The 21,549-nt window shown below is 43.8% G+C and overlaps 1 protein-coding gene across 4 annotated transcripts in view; it reads left to right on the top strand.

The window, feature by feature from the left end:
- Window positions 1-21,549, top strand: part of CNKSR2 (connector enhancer of kinase suppressor of Ras 2) — a 562,096-nt gene that overhangs the window by 236,748 nt on the left and 303,799 nt on the right. The gene's annotated exons all lie outside the window — the stretch shown is intronic.

Genomic DNA, 21,549 nt, shown 5'->3' with positions numbered 1-21,549 from the left:
TGTGGGTTTTGACTACCCTTCTGCCTACTGTTTTTGTACCTTGCTGCCCGACCCGGATCTGACCTCTGCTACGTTTACTGACTACGTCACTGCCTGCCGATTCTGTCCCTGTTCCACAATTCCTGGTTTGACCCTGCCTGACTACTACTCTCATCGGACTGCAGCCTTCCACAGGTAGTGATCTCCAGTTCCCGGTGTAATTCCAAATCCCTGTATAGGGGATAAAGGGTTTCAGGGTTCTGGGGGTCCTACTTGGTGAGTGGCTTTCCTCTAGCCTCCCCTTTGCAGCCCATCTGAGTCTGTGGATCCAGGCAGGCGTTACACCTATAGAGGAATTCTGAAGGGCCTGCTACATGGATAGAAAATTTTGTAAAATTTGGTAAATCTAGCAGAAATTTCCAATTTTTGTTCAGTGTAAACCTGCAGCAATCGCGTGATCCGCAAGAATTGACTTTTTTTCTTATCTAATGGCCTGTGTCCTCATCATTTTTCCCTCCCTATTAGAATAGATTTTGTAGTTTTTAATGAATAAGAACTAAGGGAAGAAGAGCAATCTGAAAAACTATGAAGATTGCAAAAAAAAATACAATTGAATATAAGTCCATGTTATTCAAACTCGGAAACTCACCAAATCGTGAAATGTGAGCACTCGTTTTACTTTATGTGTAGAAGCACCTTTAGGCTCAGAGCACAAAGCGTTTTGGGGATTTGTTTAGAGCAATAGACTGGGGGACGGTTTTTAGATTAAACTGGAGACAGTTTTCTGGGTTTTACTGTAATTTGGCTTTATCTAATGGAGACTAGTTAGAAGCAGGATTTTAGAAGTCAGTTGAGAGTAATAAAACTGAGGTTGGGGATTTTTAAATTAGAAAATACATAATGAGGGGGAATATGTCAAAGAATTTTATCATCCAACCCATAATGCTCATAATATTTAAGTATTCTATATAGTCTTTCCTGTAAAAGTCTTTTTACTTGTAATTTCTGATGTATATGAATGTTAGTTTAGATTTCAAAGGTAAAAGGGACATCTATTTTATTTTTTTTAAACTTTATTGAATATATAGAGAGTTAAAAAAAAAACATAGTCATAATGCACAAAGTTTTCTGAGATATATACAAAGAGAGCATTACTGAGAGAGGGAAATGCCAATCATAACTAAACATAATCATAACATCATACCTGAATACTCAAATCCTGAGAGTTATATAGAATAAAAACACAAAAACACCATTTGAGCATTAAAGAGCAGGATATGGAAATACATAGCCAAAATTGCTTAAGCAGATTGTAGCAAATCAGACATAAACACATAAACAAAGAGAAAAGAAGAACAGCAGAGGAAAAATCCCAAAGAGAGGAGGATAATGGGGGGGGAATAAGGGAGGGATGACATTATGAAAGCGTGTTCCCAGATGAGACCCAAGGAGCGTAGATCACTTCTTCCTATAAAGGCCACATAGTCATCTCACCTTCTAAATCCTATCCAGGAAAACCAGGTTTTGCGGAAACAATTTATTAGGCCTAAGCCACAAGGCTAGAAAATCTGTGCGAGTGGAGTCCGATAAAACATCGCATTCCACTCGGACCAATTCTAGCCTGTGTCAGCGCACATGAGCGATTATTTTCTCAGTCCTAATCGGACCGAGAAAACAATCACAGCATGCTGTGACTGTAATGCGAGACTCATTTCTCTTGCACCCATTCAAGTAATTGGGGTGAGAGAAAAAATCACACTGCACGCGTGGTGCACCGGTGTACCGCGCGTGCAGAGCGAGAATCGCAATAGCCGGCTACGGAGGAGAGACGGAGATAAATCCCTCCCTCTCCTCCTCTGTGCCAGCCCGCCCCTCCACAGTGCCGGCCCGCCCCCTGTAGCTGAGGTCTGCTCGCACAGTCGGACCGCAGTCGCAGGGATACTAGCATGACACTTGGCTCCTGCTATGCTGCCAGCACGAGCCGAGTGTCATGCGAGGATCGCACTAGTGCCCCGTGTGGCCCCGGCCTTAATTGCAGATGGGCGTTCTTCCATTAAAATCACCTCATTTATTTTAGTAAACCAGAGGAATATTGTCGCAGCAGTATCTTTCTTGCAAAGTAGGCAAATGCACTCTCTTGCAGTCGCCATTAGATGTCTTAATATCAAATGCCTGTAGGTTTTTAAGGGAATGTCACAGTGATGGAGGACGAGAGCCTGGTTCAGGTCTGAATTGAGATTAGTGATTTTACATATCACCAGCTGCACCTTTAACCAAAAGAAGATAGAAGCCTGCAGGACCAGAAAATGTGTAACATATCGCCCTCCTCGTCCCCAAATCTCCAACACAGAGGACTCACCTCCTGAAAGATAGAGTGCAGGCAAGTCAGGAATCTATATCGCCTACAGAGTAATTTATACTCCGCCTCATTAAAACAGGAGACGATAGATGATTTATGTGTTAAGGTGAAAATACACTTCCACTGATCATTCATTAGAGAGAGGCTCAAATCGCATTCCCACTGGGTTTGAAAAAATGGTGTTAGGTTGGCCTGGGGGTCTGATCAGCAAGTAGTATGAGAGGAATAAAGTGTGTCTTAATGGTTGTTTGTCTGAGCACACAATCTCAAGAGGTGTGTTGACGTTATTATAAAAAGGTCTAGGAGGAAGTGAATGGAAAAAATGGGAAGACTGACCAACGCTCCAGGTTCCCAGGGGAGAGGCAGCTTGGAGGCTGAAAAGGCATTCCTTTAAAGGTCAGATATGTCCATCCCCAGAATGAGACATGCTGAAGGAACCCCAGTTTACAGAACCAGAAAAGACTATATCCTCTACCCTCAGGAAAAAATGAGGGCCACCTTTTTTTATAGACTCGTAGGGTGTTAAAAAATGGTCTCTACTTGTTGCTGTAATAATTGCTCACTTTGTTTTTTTTTTTTTTTTTTACAGTTTTTCTACCGAAAAAAAGTTAATTTTCATGGGAATATTACTAACATTTTGCTATTGACATATAGGGCTTGGTTCACACCCCGGAGTTGCCATACCACTAGAGCTTTTTGGTTGCATGTAAAATGGTAGTTAGATTTACACAGACAGATCCACTCACCTGACTTTAGTGAGGCAAACCAATATGGAACTTCGAACCCCCTTTAACATTCTTTTTGGTAGCGAGTATGGAAGTTCGGAAGGCCCCTATATATTCTAGATGGTTGGTTCACCACTCCATTGTCTAATATGTACAGGCAGAGGCGTAGCATGTCAATGCTAGGGGTATGGCATCACAACTGAAAAAAAACAAAACTTTAGCTCATCCTTGTTATAGTAAATCATGAAAGTAGATTTCCAATTAAGGGTGGTGCACGGAAGAAAGCTTCATGTCGTGAGAAGCAGTAAAATCCAAATAAAAAGGGAAAAAGGATCCACCAATAATGTTGTGTTAAAAAAACATTTATTTCTTCAATTTAAATGACGACATGGTAAGTAAAATAAGCTAAAGAACCGGTTTACATGTTTAGAACACAGAATTCTTATTCATAGCACTGTTCCTTTAGTATGAAACCTCCCTATATATTCCTCCTTTACAGAATAAATGACAAAATGTCATTAAAGTGCGGACAAAAACCGTGCCACTTGTGTCCATACCTGCTAATACAAAGAAATGCATTTTTAGTATTAATGGTCCACACCATAAGCTTAAATCATTCATGAATTATAGCAGTACATTTTGCATATAAAGTACAGACCAAAAGTTTGGACACACCTTCTCATCTCTAGAACAGCTTCAGAAATCGCAGGTTAACAGCAGCTTAGATTAGAGACCAGCTCAATGCCACACAGAGTTCTAGCAGCAGACACATCTCTTGAACAACTATTAAGAGGAGACTTTGTGCAGCAGGCCTTCATGGTAAAATAGCTGCTAGGAAACCACTGCTAAGGACAGGCAACAAGCAGAAGAGACTTGTTTGGGCTAAAGAACACAAGGAATGGACATTAGACCAGTTGAAATCTGTGCTTTGGTCTGATGAGTCCAAATTTGAGATCTTTGGATCCAACCACCGTGTCTTTGTAGAAAAGGTGAACGGATGGACTCTCTACATGGCTTGTTCCCACCGTGAAGCATGGAGGAGAAGGTGTGATGGTGTGGGGGTGCTTTGCTGGTGACACTGTTGGGGATTTATTCAAAATTGAAGATATACTAAGCCAGCATGGCTACCACAGCATCTTGCAGCAGCATGCTATTCCATCCGATTTGCGTTTAGTTGGACCATCATTTATTTTTCAACAGGACAATGACCCCAAACACACCTCCAGGCTGTGTAAGAGCTATTTGACTAAAAAGGAAAGTGATGGGGTGCTACGTCAGATGACCTGGTCTCCACAGTCACCAGACCTGAACCCAATCGAGATGGTTTGGGGTGAGCTGGACCGCAGAGTGAAGGCAAAAGGGCCAACAAGTGCTAAGCATCTCTGGGAACTCCTTCAAGACTGTTGGAAGACCATTTCCGGTGACTACCTCTTGAAGCTCATCAAGAGAATGCCAAGAGTGTACAAAGTAGTAATGAAAGCAAAAGGTGGCTACTTTGAAGAACCTAGAATATAAGACATATTTCAGTTGTTTCACACATTTTTAAGTATTTCATTCCACATGTTTTAATTAATATTTTTGATGCCTTCAATGTGAATCTACAATTTTCATTGTCATGAGTCATGAAAATAAAGAAAACTCATTGAATGAGAAGGTGTGTCCAAACTTTTAGTCTGTACTGTATGTTATAACCTTCAGTAAATGTGATATGCACTATGTTGGCTGCATAAGTTGTCCATTAAGGAAACCTATTTCAGGGACGTAGTTTATCAGGGACATCACAACATTTTCTGAATGAACATTTGGGGGATGTCAGCAGGCCGAGGGTTAATGCCTTTAAGGAAATTGAGGGTTTATGCCTTGAATACGAGTTTTACACAATAAAGAAGCAAAATGGATATTCTCACTTGAAATAGGACATGAATATCAAAACTGATTTAATATATATTTATTAGGTATTTTTTGTATATAAGAGAGCGTGCATTTGTTTAATAAGAAGGACATTTTGTCATTTCCTGTATGAAAGAGGCATTTATAGAGATTTCATACTAAGGGAATAGTGCTAAGTTCAAAACGTGGAAGCAAGTCCTTTTCCTTTTAGATATGAAAAAATAAGTTTTGGTTTTTTTTTGTTTTTTTTTTTTTTTAACACAACCTTAGTTGGACGTAATGCTAGATCTCTTTTTCAGTTTTCGTCAGGGTAGGTATTTTGTACTCCCAAACCTGTGAATAGCTTTCCTGTATTCAACCCCTTATCTCCCAAGGGCATGTATTGTAATTATGGAAATACCAATGTAATTTATAATTTGCACTTATACCTATTATTTTTTTAATGAAGAAAAAACAAAAAGCCAGCACTAAATGTGCACTTCAGCACTAAACATTCCAAACTGTACTTATATAAAAAATTTGAGATTTTTGGCAAGAAATTGCAATTTCTTGAGCTGCCTCGCCACGTCACAGCAAATCTCATTTGAGGCAGTCCTACACTAAAATATTTTTATAAAATGTGCCATACGGCCTCACATATGAATAGTAGAACTGCTCTTAGCAGCACTTACCTGGTCCATTTCAATCCCGTACCCATGACTGAGTAATGGCTGTGGGCGGGACAGGTCCAAGCAAATGCTGCATGAAGTAAATAGCCTGTGGACAAGGCCTGATGACTTAATGTGAACAGTCACCAACCGCCAAAATCTAGACAGATGGAATACATCCCAAATTGGGGTGCATAGCAAGGTGGAGGTCAACCACCGACCAATTCAATGAAGAAAAAACAAAAAGCCAGCACTAAATGTGCACTTCAGCACTAAACATTCCAAACTGTACTTATATAAAAAATTTTATACTAGTTTTTTTTTTCTGAAATCAGACACATTTTTTTTTTAAGTAACAAGTTGTATTTTTTTTTCTGGAACTATTTTAATATCATATCCCTAAGCCTAAAGCGGGCTTTACACGCTACGACATCGCTAGCAATTGCTTGCGATATCGAGCGTGTAAGCACCCACCCCCGTCGTGTGTGCGATATCGTGTGTTCGCTGCCGTAGCGAACATTATCGCTACAGCAGCGTCACACGCACTTACCTGGTCGTCGTCGTCGCTGTGACTGCCGAACAATCCCTCCCTCAAGGTGGAGGGATGTTTGGCATCACCGCGACGTCACTAAGCGGCCGACCAATCAAAGCGGAGGGGCGGAGATGAGCGGGACGTAACATCCCGACCACCTCCTTCCTTCCTCATTGCGGCCAGCGGCAGGTAAGGAGACGTTCCTCGCTCCTGCGGTGTCACACACAGCGATGTGTGCTGCCGCAGGAGCGACGAACAACATCGATAATCAACCATTACCGATTTTTGGTTTTGGGACGGACTGCTCCATGGTGAATGATTTTCACCATTTTTGAGGTCGCTTAAGGTCGCTGGTAAGTGTCACACGCTGCGATATCGTTAATGACGCCGGATGTGCGTCACTAACAACGTGACTCCGACGATAAAACGTTAACGATATCATAGCGTGTAAAGCCCCCTTTACTCTAAACCCATCCCTAGCTCTAACTGTAGTCCTACTTAGGAAAAACTGTCTTTAGAGAAAGTGTAACATAAAAGCACCTCTTAGTAATGAATGAATAATGTCTTCATTCACTGTCTGTTGAGCTTCTGTCCCCTCAGTCAATGCTTATGCAGACCATAATAGTTTGTAGTAGTCTGCTGAGCTCTGCACAGGCAGTGATCAAAACAACTCATTTCATTATATTGAGCCTTATGCTTTCATTTTCTGCCTCAGCAGAGCACAGCAGCCTAAAGGCTACTTTACACACTGCGATATCGGTCCCGATATCGCTAGTGTGGGTACCTGCCCCCATCTGTTGTGCGACACGGGCAAATCGCTGCCCGTGCCGCACAACAGCCGTCACACATACCTGTCCGGCGACGTCGCTGTGACGGGCGAACCGCCTCCTTTCTAAGGGGGCGGTCCGTTCGGCGTCACAGCGACGTCACTGAAGCGTCACTGAACCGCCGCCCAATAGCAGCGGAGGGGCGGAGATGAGCGGGACGTAACATCCCGCCCACCTCCTTCCTTCCTCATAGCGGCCGGGAGGCAGGTAAGGGGACCTTCCTCGTTCCTGCGGCGTCACACGCAGCGACGTGTGCTGCCGCAGGAACGAGGAACAACTTCGTTACTGCTGCAGTAACGATTTTTAAGAATGGACCCCCATGTCGCCGATTAGCGATTTTGCACGTTTTTGCAATGATGCAAAATCGCTTATCGGTGTCACACGCAACGGCATCGCTAATGCGGCCGGATGTGCGTCACAAAATCCGTGACCCCAACGACTCCGCATTAGCGATGTCGCAGCGTGTAAAGCCCGCTTTAGGCAAAGACCTCTTCCTTGCTGCTGCTCTCTGCAAAAGCAGTGCTGAGTAGGTACTCGCTGTGGTGCTTCCAGATGCTTATTGTTTGACAGGCCTGTTAGAAAAGTTGCAAAGTTTAGAGCTCCCATATACTTTGGCGCCTATTGCAAACAGCCCTGTAGCCCTTCTCAAGCTATGCTACTGCGTATGAGTGCGCTTCCTCCAATTTATGTCTCTAGGAGTGGGTACAATTATTTTCAGTTCTCAGTGGTTATCAGGCGATTCAATCAGCCCAAAACATGGGTGGGTGGTATTTCAAAGGAAAAATACTTTTAACAGGGGCCTCGAAAGAAGTGAATAAGATGGCTAGGTATGGAGACTGGTCCCTACACTGGTTTCTCCCCAGTTCAAGCAACCTACATGACAGTAATATTGGTCACTCCATTCCTGGATCCCTATTAAAAGTATGCTTTCTCTTAATTGTTGTGGTGATGAAACACATATATATGATTGTGGAGTCTCTGATTAATGCCGCCCATGGTTCAGCAAGCACTACTTGCCTAACAGATTCCAATTAATAGCCTTTTAGCAGCAGTTATTACCAGTTATGCAAGACTATTGAAATAGATCAAATATTTTAAAATTGCCTTAAGGTTGGTCTCACGTGTAGAGTGTGCAATGTGTTTTTCTAAATGATTTTCCAAATCCATAAAAAAACAAGGTATTTTGCCATGATATTGGAACTGTACGCAAAATCACTGCAGCATTAATTCATTTTCATAAAGTTGCGGCAAAAACCTGCCATAGCTGAAAAGTATGAGCCCGGTCTCAGAAATTACAATTTCTGAAATAAGAGTTATATGCAGTGATCAATCAGTAATCTAAAATATTTTGATGGAGAATGAGTGATTGAAAAGAAGCCTAAAGGGGTTCTCATATCATAAAAAAAAAAAAAAATAATTTGCATGCTGTAAAAACAAACAATCTAGTGAAGATTTGACATTTTCTTACATAGAATAGCACAACCTAGTATTTAGAAATTCTGTTTAGCAAAATATATGGCCTTCTAATAATAAGGTGAGTATTGATGGACATGCTCAGTCTTTTTCCCCACAGTCAGTTCTGGGCACGGATGGAGACATGTTAGGTTAGGTTCACATTTCCATCAATTTGTATCAATCACAATCCACAGCTCTGGTAAACAACGGAATCAGTGTGGAGGATTCCGTTGTTCCCATAGACTTGTATGAGCATCGTATTGTGACTGATGACGCTGCGTTGCATCCTCTGCCCGACTGATCAGTCATGGAACGACTGACCGTCGGGCGTCAGGAAGTGTTTTTTGAGCAGGGGAATCCTTTTGATTACACTGCGCATACTCTTTCTCGGCGGCCGAACGATCATCTGATCACCCGGCGGCTGGCTTCTGTGTGCGATCATCTGATCACCCGGCAGCCGGCTAATGTGAGCGATAAGCTGATCACCCGGTGGCCGGCTAATAAGAGCGATCAGCTGATCACTCTCTCTCTCTCTCTCTCTCACGTTTTACAACGGAATCCGACAATGAATTCTATTCTTGTCATCCGTTGTACAACGCATCAGTCACAAGCGTCAAGCAACGCATGTAACTGATGCATAACAATGGAAATGTGAACCTAGCCTTAAGAAATTGCCTAATGCCCCCATGATGGAAGAGGCTTCTTGTGAGACCCTACACTGCTATAGGTTTGGCTGGTCACCTACTTAGAAAACAGAGTCTGCAATGATAATGGTGATCCTGCATTATCAGAACAATTTCTGAAGTTGAAAGATCTTATTGATCTTTGGTGAGATCATAGTCATGTTACCAAAGGCCCTATACTCTGCAGGAAATCTAGACAAAAAGCAGAGAAGAGACACTAGCAAATCCTCTATACAGTTTCTGGGTGGTGTGTTTTTATAGTTTGTATACTTAGTATAGATTGTATAAATCATTCATGTGTAGGTCTTGAATATAGTATCCATTGTCTGTGTTTATATAGTATACATTGTATATCATACAATTGTACATAGTGTATGTTTCATGTATATAAGATGGTGTATATAATGTACATTGTCTGTATATAGACAAAACTTAAGATTGAAACAAAATGAGCATATACCCTGTAGTAAGTAAATAGTTATAGTACATCTAAAAAACTTTGGGTACCTGGTAAACACTGTTATTGTTCAAAAAAGAATAAGTCGTCACACCGCTGTACCTGAATCGGGACAGTCCTATCCGCTAGTATTAAAACCTCACCTTGTGTCAACCAAACTCAATGTAGATGGGGCAGAACCGGAGTGGGGCCCAAAATGCCTTCATGTCTTTGGCTTCCCATAGGCAGGTGTCTGAAGAGATGGGCCCAGATGCTGTTCTGCCCCATCTACACAAGGTGAGCTTTTAATACTAGAGGATAGGACCATCCTGATTGGAGTGCACCTTGTCATTGTGGGATGGCTATTCGCGCGCCGCGGCAAATTTTTAGGCCACGCCCCCTAACCACACCCATTTCACAGTCACGCCCATATCCACTCCCCATCCACACCCATTCAGCACAAACACGCAGGCAGCCGGCGGGCCTCCAGCACGGACACGCAGGCAGCCGGCGGGCCTCCAGCACGGACACGCAGGCAGCCGGCGGGCCTCCAGCACGGACACGCAGGCAGCCGGCGGGCCTCCAGCACGGACACGCAGGCAGCCGGCGGGCCTCCAGCACGGACACGCAGGCAGCCGGCGGGCCTCCAGCACGGACACGCAGGCAGCCACAGTGAGGCGGCCGGTCGCCCGCACAGTGAGGCGGCCGGTCGCCTTCACAGACAGGCGGCCGGCCGCCTTCACAGACAGGCAGCGGGCCGCCCGCACAGAGAGGCGGCCAGCCGCCCGCACAGAGAGGCGGCCGGCTGCCCGCACAATGAGGCGGCGGGCCGCCCGCACAGACAGGCGGCGGGGGGCGCCCGCACAGACAGGCGGCAGGGGGGCGCCCGCACAGACAGGCGGCAGGGGGGCGCCCGCACAGACAGGCGGCAGGGGGGCGCCCGCACAGACAGGCGGCAGGGGGGCGCCCGCACAGACAGGCGGCGGGGGGCGCCCGCACAGACAGGCGGCGGGTGGCGCCCGCACAGACAGGCGGCAGGGGGGCGCCCGCACAGACAGGTGGCGGGCCGACCGCACAGACAGGCGGCCGGCCGACCGCACAGACAGGCGGCCGGCCGACCGCACAGACAGGCGGCCGGCCGACCGCACAGACAGGCGGCCGGCCGACCGCACAGACAGGCGGCCGGCCGACCGCACAGACAGGCTCCGGCTGGGGGTGAGGGGGGAGGGAGGGAAATCAGCGCTGGGGAGATTAGTTTACTGTACCAGCAGCAGCACAGGCAGCGCTCCTCTCTATGCCACGTCTACTAGGATGGTAGGAGGGAAAAGCAGGGAGGCGGAGAGAGAGTGGGTGGGCGGAGCCCGGGAGCCGGCCGTCCCGCCCGTGGCAACGGGACAAACAACGTAAAGCGTGAAAGTCCCGCTGTATCCGGGACGGTTGGGAGGTATGCAGCATGTTAGAATGTGTACATAAGATCCCGCTGGTGGTGGCCGCAGCTTATAGGCCCCAAATCTGGTGACAGGTTCCCTTTAAAGTGAACCTGTCAGGTGCAATATGCACTCAGAGCCAGGAGCAGTTCTGGGCACATATTGCTAATCCCTGCCTAACCGTCCCTGTATACACTAGCATAGATAAAGAGATCAAGAACAAATATTTTTAAAGATCTTATATCTTATGCTAATGAGCGCGGGGACTAGTCCGAAGGGCGTTACTTCACTTGGCTAGTCGGCTCGCATAGCATGTTAGCATGTTATTACGCCCCTGTGTGAGTACTAATACGCTATGTGAGCCGACTAGCCAAGTGAAGTAACGCCCTTGGGACTAGTCCCCGCGCTAATTAGCATAAGATATAAGCTCTTTAAAAATACTTTTTCTATAGATGCCTTTATCTATGCTAGTGTATACAGGGACAGTTAGGGAGGGATTAGCAATATACACCCAGAACTGCTCCTGGCTCTGAGTGCAGATTGCACCTGATAGGTTCCCTTTAAAGGGAAACGGTCACCAGAAATTTAGCAAAAAAAATAAAAGATTCCCCTCTGCAGCTCCTGGGCTGCATTCTGGAAAGGTTCCTGTTGTTATTGTGCCCACTTTGAGACCTAAAAAAATACTTTATGAAGTCTTACCTTTTTGTATGCAAATCTGTTTTTATGGTCACGGGGGCGGGCTGCCTGGCGTCCGTTATTCCCCCTCCTGCCGCTGTACGCCGTCCCCCATTGCTCATTTCCATACATGAGGACGCCTTCCTCATGTAACTGTCCTCCTGAAGTTTTGTGCATGCCCAGTGCCACTCTCGCGGGACTGAGCACTGTGCAAAGTGTGAACGCTTTTGAGGTGATTGCGCAGGCGCGAGATTATGGGCGGCGCTGTGATTGTCATCAGCAGCGTCATCCAAGTACCCACCCATAATCTCGTGCCCGCGCTTCTCACTCTGCCTCCACCGTTATGCGCAAGCACTGTCCATATGAACCATGTTACCTATTACCGTGGGCGCGAGATTATGGGCGGCGCTGTGATTGTCATCAGCAGCGTCATCCAAGTACCTGCCCATAATCTCGTGCCCGCGCTTCTCACTCTGCCTCCACCGTTATGCGCAAGCACTGTCCATATGAACCATGTTACCTATTACCATGGGCGCGAGATTATGGGCGGCGCTGTGATTGTCATCAGCAAAGTCATCCAAGTACCCGCCCATAATCTCGTGCAAGCGGTAATAGGTAACATGGTTCATATGGCCAGCACTTGCGCATAACGGTGGAGTCAGAGGGAAAAGTGCGGGCACGAGATTATGGGCGGGTACTTGGTTAACGCTGTTGATGACAATCACAGCGCCGCCCATAATCTCGTGCCTGCGCAATCACCTGAAAAAGCGTTCACATGCGCAAATCTTCGGGAGGACAGTTACATGAGGAAGGCGTTCTTGTGTATGTAAATGAGCAATGGGGGACTGCGTAAAGCGGCAGGAGGGGGAATAACGGACGCCAGACAGCCCGCCCCCGTGACCATAAAAACACATTTGCATACAAAAAGGTAAGACTTCATAAAGTATTTTTGTAGGTCTCAAAGGGGGCACAATAGCAACAGGAACCTTTCTAGAAGCAGCCCAGGAGCTGCAGAGGGGAATCTATTACTTTTATTGTGAAATTTCTGCTGACATGTTCCCTTTAACTGGTAGGGGAGCCAGGATAAAGCAGAGCTGAAGTTGTTGGGAAGCTAGGACCCAGCAGCTCTACAGGCAGGAGACCACTGATCGGTAATAGAAGCCTGCAGATGCCACTCTGCATAGGTTATTACTGGCCAGTGCTATCTGCAGGAGAGAGAAGAGCTGATTGCACGGTCTCCTCAGCGTCCTGACTCCCCGCGTGTCTGCAGCAGTGAGAAGCCGCACACGGGGAATCAGAGAACAGCTGCAGACAAACGCAGGCTCCAGGACTGGGGGGGTCGGCTCTGGGGGAGGGGGGGTCGCTCTGCTGCAGGGGGATCGCTCTGCTGCAGGGGGTGATTCATACCTCAGCAGCAGTCACAGGAGTAGGTGCGCGGTCGGCTCTGTAATGAATAGAAGGGAGAAACAGCGAGGCGGGGCTACAGTGGGTGGGTGGAGCCCGGGATAAACAGCCTCACGGGCGGGACCCGGGATCAAAGGCTCAGAAGAGGGACTGTCCCGCTGTATCCGGGACGGTTGGGAGGTATGCCTTATATGTTGTAGTGAAAAATCTTTGTATATAATGTAAATTATCTAAGAAATATGTATACATGTATGTAATGTCCTATATACAATTTATACTATATATAATGTATATTATATGCAATGTACATTAAATAAAATGTATACTATATCCATTGCATATAGTTTACCTTGGCTGTATTTAGTGCACATTGGCTGTATATAGTGTAAATTTGCTGTCTGTATTTATATATGTATATACTCTTTCTCTCTTTCTCTTTCTCTCTTTCTCTGTCTCTCTCTCTGTCTCTCTCTCTGTCTCTCTCTCTGTCTCTCTCTCTGTCTCTCTCTCTGTCTCTCTCTCTGTCTCTCTCTCTGTCTCTCTCTGTGTCTCTCTCTCTGTCTCTCTCTGTCTCTCTCTGTCTCTCTCTGTCTTTGTGTCTCTTTGTGTCTCTTTGTGTCTCTTTGTGTCTCTTTGTGTCTCTTTGTGTCTCTTTGTGTCTCTTTGTGTCTCTCTTTTTGTCTCTCTCTGTCTCTTTGTCTCTCTTTGTCTCTCTTTGTCTCTCTTTGTCTCTCTTTGTCTCTTTGTCTCTTTGTCTCTCTCGGTCTCTCTCTTTGTCTCTCCATGCGTTTTGCAGGGGGGTTTTTTGCCGACCGGCAGAAAAACGCTGATGTGAAACCAGCCTTATAATGAGAAATGTCAAAGGAAAAAAGTATTGAACACACTTGCTGAAATGTATTTAATACTTTGTACGAAAAGCCTTTGTTGGTGGTGACTGCTTCAAAACACTCATGTATGGCGACACTATCTACATCCATTGCTCAGGTGTAATTTTGACCCTTTCTTCCACAGAAACACTCTTCAAATTTTGAAGGTTCTGTGGGTTCCTTCTGTGAACTCTGAACTTTAGATCCTGCAATGAATTTCTGTTGGATTCAGGTCAGGTGATTGGCTGGGCCATTCTAGCAGCTTCCTTTTTCTTTCTCTGAAACAAATTTAGAGTTTCCTTGCTGTGTGTTTAGGATCATTGTCTTGCTGATATGTCCACCCTTGTTTCATCTTAACCATCCTGGTAGATGGCGGCAGATTTTTTTTTATCTGTCTCAGTACATTTGTCTATCCTTCCTTCCTTAAATTATAGGAAGTTTGCCAGTGTTGAAAAACAGCCCCACACCATGATGTCCCCCCCCCCTCCCAACTTCACTGTTGGCATGGTATTTTGAGGGTTATATGCACTGCTCTTTGGACTCCAAAGGTGGTTTGTATTATGGCATCCAAAAAGTAAAATTTTGATCTCTTCTGACATGACTATATTCTCCCAGCATTTCACAGCGTTGTTCAAATGTTGCCGAGCAAACTTTAAAAGCGCTTAAAGATGCTCATTGTTCAACAATGGAGTATTGCATGGTGCGCGTGCATACAGGCCATGGAGGTTGAGTGCATTACTTATTATTTTCTTTGAAACTATTGTACCTGACGATTCTAGGTCTTTAAATAAAGCTCTCCACAGGTGGTTCTCGGCTCTTGGACAACTCTTCTGATAGTTCTTTTCACTCCTCTGTGTCTATATGAAATCTTTTTGGGAGCACCTGGTTGTCACTTGTTTATGGTGAAATAAGGTTTTTTCCACTTCCGAATTATGGCCCCAACATTGCTCACTGGAGCCTTCAGTAGTTTAGAAATTCTTCTGTGACCAATGCCATAAGGATGTTTTGCAACAATTAATGTTGTGTAAAGGTTTGGAGATGGCTCACTGGTCTTACCTATCATGAGATGTTTCTTGTGTGGCACCTTGGTAATGAGATACCTTTTTTTAGGCAGTAAGTTGAACCAGGTGATATTATTTTTCTGTAAGTGGCAGGATTGCTTTCTATTACTGATAGATTTCAGCAGGTGTAAAGACTTGCCATAGCTTTTTGCACCTCTTTCTTAATGTGTTGAATACTTAACCCTTGTGTTTTTTCTCATTATTACACACAACTTAATTTATGGGCACCTTTAGAAAATATTTACTTAAATAATTGGTGACGTGTTCAATACTTATTTCACCCGCTGTGTGTATATAGCATTGGTGCTGTATACACGTTGTTACTAAATACTATGTGTGTATGTAAAGTATAGACGCTGTGTTTATATCCATCAATTTGCCTATAGTATACAGTTCAGACTAAGTAGTAGCTGTGATTTTTTTTGGGGTCTTTTGACAGGGACCATCACTCCATTTTCCTAGTCCTGTATGGTGTGAAAAGTTTTCCCCTTTTCACAGACCATTCTATTTGCTTGATTTTACTTGGTTTACATGGTGATATATAATTTGAACCTGGCTGCAAGGGAGGACGTACAACATCTACATTTAAAAACGCAGAAAGCGTTTACTAGAATTTATAGGAATGCTAATTTCTGATTATCCACCAATTGAAACATGTCAATTATTGCCTCACAAATGAGCAAAAAAACGTGTTCATTGGGTGATCGAATCATTGATGCTGGCACAATAATCACCTTTATGAGTAGCACATCGCCCCATGTAAACAGGTGATGTGTTGCCGATCACATGATAATGTAAGAGATAGTCTCCTAACAAGTGTATATATTTAGTCCATCTCTTTTCTAAACTTAGAATTCCCTTCGAAAAAAATTCTTGATCTTGACCCTCAAAAAAAACCCCAACAGCGGTTATGTCGCTATTGTCGTCAAATTTCTTGCCCCGGAGGTATTGCTTGAGGCGAGGAAAGAGAAGGAAGTCACTGGGGGCTAGATCTGGCGAATAGGGGGGGTGTTCCACCAGTTCAAAGCCCGCTTCTTGAATGGTTGCCATCGCAACTGCAGCGTTGTGAGCCGGCGCGTTATCTTGGTGAAACAGCACTCCAGCCCGCAGTTTGCCGCGCCTTTTCTCCTTGATAGCCTCCCGCAATCTTCTTATGTGTTCTGCGTAGTAGGAGCCCGTAATAGTGGCTCCCTTCTCCAAATAGTCCACCATAATAATTCCTTCAGCGTCCCAAAAAACGGACGCCATAACCCTCCCTGCTGAGCTTGACACTTTGAATTTCTTCGGCGTCGGTTCGTCGGCTCGTTTCCATGTCATCGATTGTTTAGTTTCGGGATCAAAGTGGTGGATCCAGGTCTCGTCCATGGTCAAAAAACGTGACAAAAATTTCTCCTTGTCTGCTTGGAACTTTTCGAGATTTGCTATTGAAATGTCAACTCGTTTCTTCTTTTGCTCGTCGGTTAACATTTTTGGCACCCAATGCATGGAGACCTTTCTCATATGCAATTCTTTTGCAAGGATTCTTTGAATACTGCCATATGAGATCCCTGTGACCTCAGCTACATGCCTGATAGTCACTCTTCGATCTGCCAATACAACTTCTCCAACTTTTTTCACGTTTTCTTCATTGAGGGACGTGGATGGGCGTCCTTCACGATGTTCATCTTCCGTCGATGTTCTTCCCAGCTTAAATTCCTTGGCCCAGCGTGCAACTGTGGAATATGGAGGAGAAGAGTCCCCCAATGTTTCCACCAAGTCGCTGTGTATGTCTTTGGTAGTCATTTTCAAGCAGAGGTATTTGATGACAGCTCTGAGTTCATTTTTTTTCAATTTTGATGTTCACTCCTCGGCAGTTCATATTCAAATGAATGTAGCTCCCGGGAATCGTGGCCTATTTAAGTAATTTTTTTTTTTCCTGGACTAGTGGGTACCTAAGAGAAGGAAACATTTTATTTTAAATCCTGTGTGCAATAGAAATAACTGATTATCATTACTTTTGGATCGCCCCTCGTATATGTGGGACAGAATGATAATAGTGAGTGTTCTGTCATCATCATTGTTCTTCGGCCTATGAAACAGTAAACAACCAATTTCCAATTTGTATCTAGGCCTGAAACCAGCATTATAATTGTAAAGGAGGCCCTGATTCATCAAGAACAGCGATTTTTCATGCTTGATCAGTAGGCCAAGTGGAGAGGAAGGCTTCTGAGGCACACGACTCTTGATGAATTAGGAGCAGCAGATAAGTGTTGTGCGCCTTGCCACAAATCATACTCCAGTCCCTTCTGCAGTAAAATTTATGGTGTAGCAAATGACGCTGCTACTCATCATACATTTCATAAGTAGCAATCCCCATGTCTCCATTCCTACTAAATAGAGCAGGGTGCAAAAATCGTAAAAGTAGTAACGCTTTAGCTCGGCCTCGAATTGCGCCAAACTTTTTCAACTTTTCAAAGCTTTTTACACTGGAATTATGGCATAAAAAAAATTAAAGGATTTTAATAGTTTGATATATAAAAACGTCATAGGATAATACCTTTGATGTGTCTTACAATTTTATTTCCAAAATGATGGACATGGCATTAGGTGTGTATGATAAAATAATTACTAAAATTACTACTCATGTAATGTAGTGTTTACTCTAGATAACGTCTTACATGAAACAGATGTGTAAATGTATCATATAAAATGGTATATGTACAGTATGTGTTCTTGCTTTCGCTGCTGATGCATAATGACGTATAAAATATTCTTGTGCATTACTTTTATTGCAGCCCTTAATTTCAAGTCTTATTTTGCTTTAATGAGTCACTCTTGACTAGTATAGTTTTAGGAGGGGCTCACATCACTATGGATTTCTTATGCAATTTATGGTCCTGACCCTTTTCACAACTTGTTTATCTTATTGATTGTTTGGATTATTGCTCTTGACCAAGATTGTGAAGACCGCTTAATGATCCCTACGTTCATCATGAATAAACCATTGTGGACTCTCCAGTATCAGTGTTTATTTTCAACCTTATTAAGCGATAGGATAAACCTGTGCATTGAATATCTAGTGAAACTTTTCAAAAAAAGAAAATGTTATCATTTTTAAGCTTCTAGTCTTTAAACTGCTGCCGATGACCCTGAATGTGTTTGGAATGTAAACTGATCGGTTTCTCCACAATTTATATTTTAGAGCCAATATTGGAGCCATGGACTGACTTACTCCTGTATTGTCCTTAGAGGCAGCACAGGAAGGTGTGTGGGCTTTCTGGCAGCTGAAACAAATGTTGGGCAATTGACAAATAATTGTTGTTGTATTATTTCCAACTTCACTAATTGGTGAACACAACCCCGTTCTCCCACTGATAGGAGTGACAGGGAAGACGCATACGGAGCTATGTTGTTGTGTATATTTTTATTATTCTGCGATATCTAAACTTTGTTGTACAAAATCCACTAACGTCTGATAAATAGGAGATAACTCTGCTGACTCCTTTCCAATCTGTACAGCAAAGCGTACAAATCGGCTACAATAAATGAATGTCAGGCTTTTATACCTACTTTTGTGGCAAGGTGAAAATTGACTGTTGTATGGGCCAAGTACAAAGCTAAAATTATATACGGTATATATTTTATATATATTTTTTTTTCTTTTGAGAGCGGCACAATGTAGGAGGTGATCCTGATTACAGTGATGTCACTTACCAGGCTGTGCGTTTTATAGTTTCAATACAATCAGTATTTTTTAAGCAGTAGTTAATCACTGTGTGACTGACTAAGGGCATGTGCCCACAGGAGCTTGTTTCTGCGGATTGCCGCGGAAAACCTGCAGACTTTTTTCTGGATTTTCCAGATAAATTCGCAGGTTTTAGCATGTACAGACACTCCCCATGTTATCCTATGGGACATGGGGAGTGTCTGTGTCCACGCTGCGGAAAGTGCGGCTGCGGAATGTCCCGCTGCCGCACGTAACTGCATGTCAATTATTCCTGCGGAATAACCTGCGGAAATCCCGGCCCTCCGCTATGGAGATAGAGGCCGGGACGTCCGCAGGTAATTCGCATGAAAGTCCGCAGGTTTACCGCAGCTATATCGCTGGAATCCCGCAGCTAAAAATAGCTGTGGATGCCGGCGGGCAGCTGCGGGAAACGTGCGGCCGTACCTGCGGATACATCCGCAGCTACAAACTCCCGTGGGCACATAGCCTTAGGTTTACGTGCAATGCAGCAAAGCTAATCTGTGTTACCTCACCCTCACCACTGATTGGCTGCTTGTTGACCATTCTCAGTGGACACAGGTGTCTGCCAGTCAGGGGTATGGGCGGGGTTATAGACAGTGTAAAAGACCTAGCTCTGCTACATCTATATCAGACAAACAAGGATCCTACGAAAACTTCTCCAAGCAGTACAGTAAGTGATACATCCCTGGAATCGGGCATATTTTGATCTATATTATACTGCTCTCAGATTATACAGCAAAAATCTGCTGACTGATTCCCTTTAATATAAAAAAAAATTATTTGAATGTCTAATTTTCTGACTAAATATTCCCATTAGCAGAGCTACTAAAGTTCTAGACTAGAAAGATTTGGGAAACACTTTCCTCATCCCTCAGGGTGAGACCCAAACATATTTTTGCCTCTAAATATATTTTTTTATTATTATTATTTATAAAGCGCCATTTATTTGTATATGTGATACAGCTGATAACATCAGCTCTAAGGGAAGAATTTTTTTTGTTTTTTTAAAATACAAATGAATAATTATGTGGAAATTTTCTTTTCAAATTGGATATAAATAGAGGGACTCTGTCCTCTCAGACACATCATTCTATAAATTTTAGTTTGATAATGCTTTCTCTAGTCACAGCTAATAGATTTCTAGCCATAGATCGCATCTTCAATGTGGATGATTTGTGATTCTTACCTTGCTGCCATCTCCTTGCAAAATGAATAACACTTCTAGCAATACTGTGGGAAATGAAAAGCATCTTGGTGGTTCTCCCTCTGCTGCGCATCTTCTATGTCTTCCTCCTTTTGATGTTCGTGATCTTCCTCTTTGAAATTTGCTTTAAACTACATTGCATATGTAATAATGCGTTTCAGAATACAATAGGCCTATGTGTACATTAAATGAAGTGGAAAGGACAGAGCAGCAAATAATTTATCATTTAGCAGTGGGAGGTAGCGTATAAATCAAAGTGGTTATGTTTCTAAATGTTCTGGTCTTCGGAGCCATTGGCGGCTTAGTAAAAGGTTATATCTTTTATTCAATGTATCGAATCTGATGGTTGATCAGAGAATACTTTGATATATTTTTTTTAAAACCATCTCCATCTCTTACCAGCAATAGAATGTTGTATAGTTCCTTACAAACATATCCACCGAATCACGTTGCAGATCATTGTATGGATCTGGAACACAATGTTCTTACTATACCGCCAATTTTCTCTAGCGATACATAGATTTTTTATTCTTTTTTTTACCTACAATTATTGAGCAAACAAAATGTCATACTCCAGCAGATTCCAGTAGTTTATACTGCATCTCACAATGGCTCCATGTGCCACTGTTGCCTGTCTGAAGAAACCGAGCTGCTAGGAGAGGGAGAAAGCATCAGTCTGAACCATAAGGTATGTCTCAGACTACCATAGACTTCCTGTAGGCACTATAACTAAGCATTAGCAATACCTCATAGGCTTGTACTAAAGGAGGTGAAGCAACCAACAGTTGAGATCTGGTAAAAGTAAGCAGGCAAGCATATATTCACCTGAACATACAAACATGGCTTGCATACACTTTTTTTTTTTTCTCCTCACTGCACTGATGCTTTAAATCGAAGTCCCCTGCCCCCAGACTTATACTCACCCCCAGTGGCTTCACCTTTTTTCAACATCTCTCCGATCCAGAGGCACTGTCTTGTTCCCGTAACTTCTGACTGTCGAAAAGTGAGCAGTTATGACACAAGCATTTAGTACAAGTCTATGAGAGCCAGAACAAGGCTCTCATAGAGTTGTATTTGGTTGTGACCTCCAGTGCACTTCATGAAGATGCTAGTTTGCCATCCCCAGCAGACGTCTGGTGTCACAGTGGTAAGATTGAGTGGCGATGTGGCTGTACCGGGCGCAAGCGACAGGCTTTTATAATGAAGGTTTTTAAAAATATTAAAAAAAAAAAAAAAAAAAAGGGGGGAGAGAAAAATAAAATAAACAATTAAAGAGTTTGTGACACCAGTTGAGATGTTCGGCTTTGGTATGGCCCGGCACTGCTGGGGGTTCCCAGGAGTTAGATGGTGATGCACAGTGCCAGAGGGTTGTCCCCATGCCTACCTGAACTAGGGCTGGTTCCTGGGAATGCTGAGGTAGGGATGATGCAGCAGAGAATAATTCAGCCAGAGACAGGACAGGGATCTTTTACCTTTTACTGACGCTCTGTAGAACCTTCCAGAACATTTCTCACAGCATTCACAATGATGGTGGTCTGACCTGCCCCAATGAGAGTTTGGTTTTTTATGTGTGGTGGTAGTGGGTTCCTACTGCTTATACATCCCTACCTGGGAATAGGTGTCTTGAAATCCTGGGATTTTCAAGACAAGAG

This window comes from Anomaloglossus baeobatrachus, chromosome 2 (genome assembly GCF_048569485.1).
Source record: "Anomaloglossus baeobatrachus isolate aAnoBae1 chromosome 2, aAnoBae1.hap1, whole genome shotgun sequence".
Taxonomy (NCBI): Eukaryota; Metazoa; Chordata; class Amphibia; order Anura; family Aromobatidae; genus Anomaloglossus; species Anomaloglossus baeobatrachus.
Note: the sequence above shows the minus strand (reverse complement) of the source record. Positions and strands in the feature narration are given on the sequence as shown.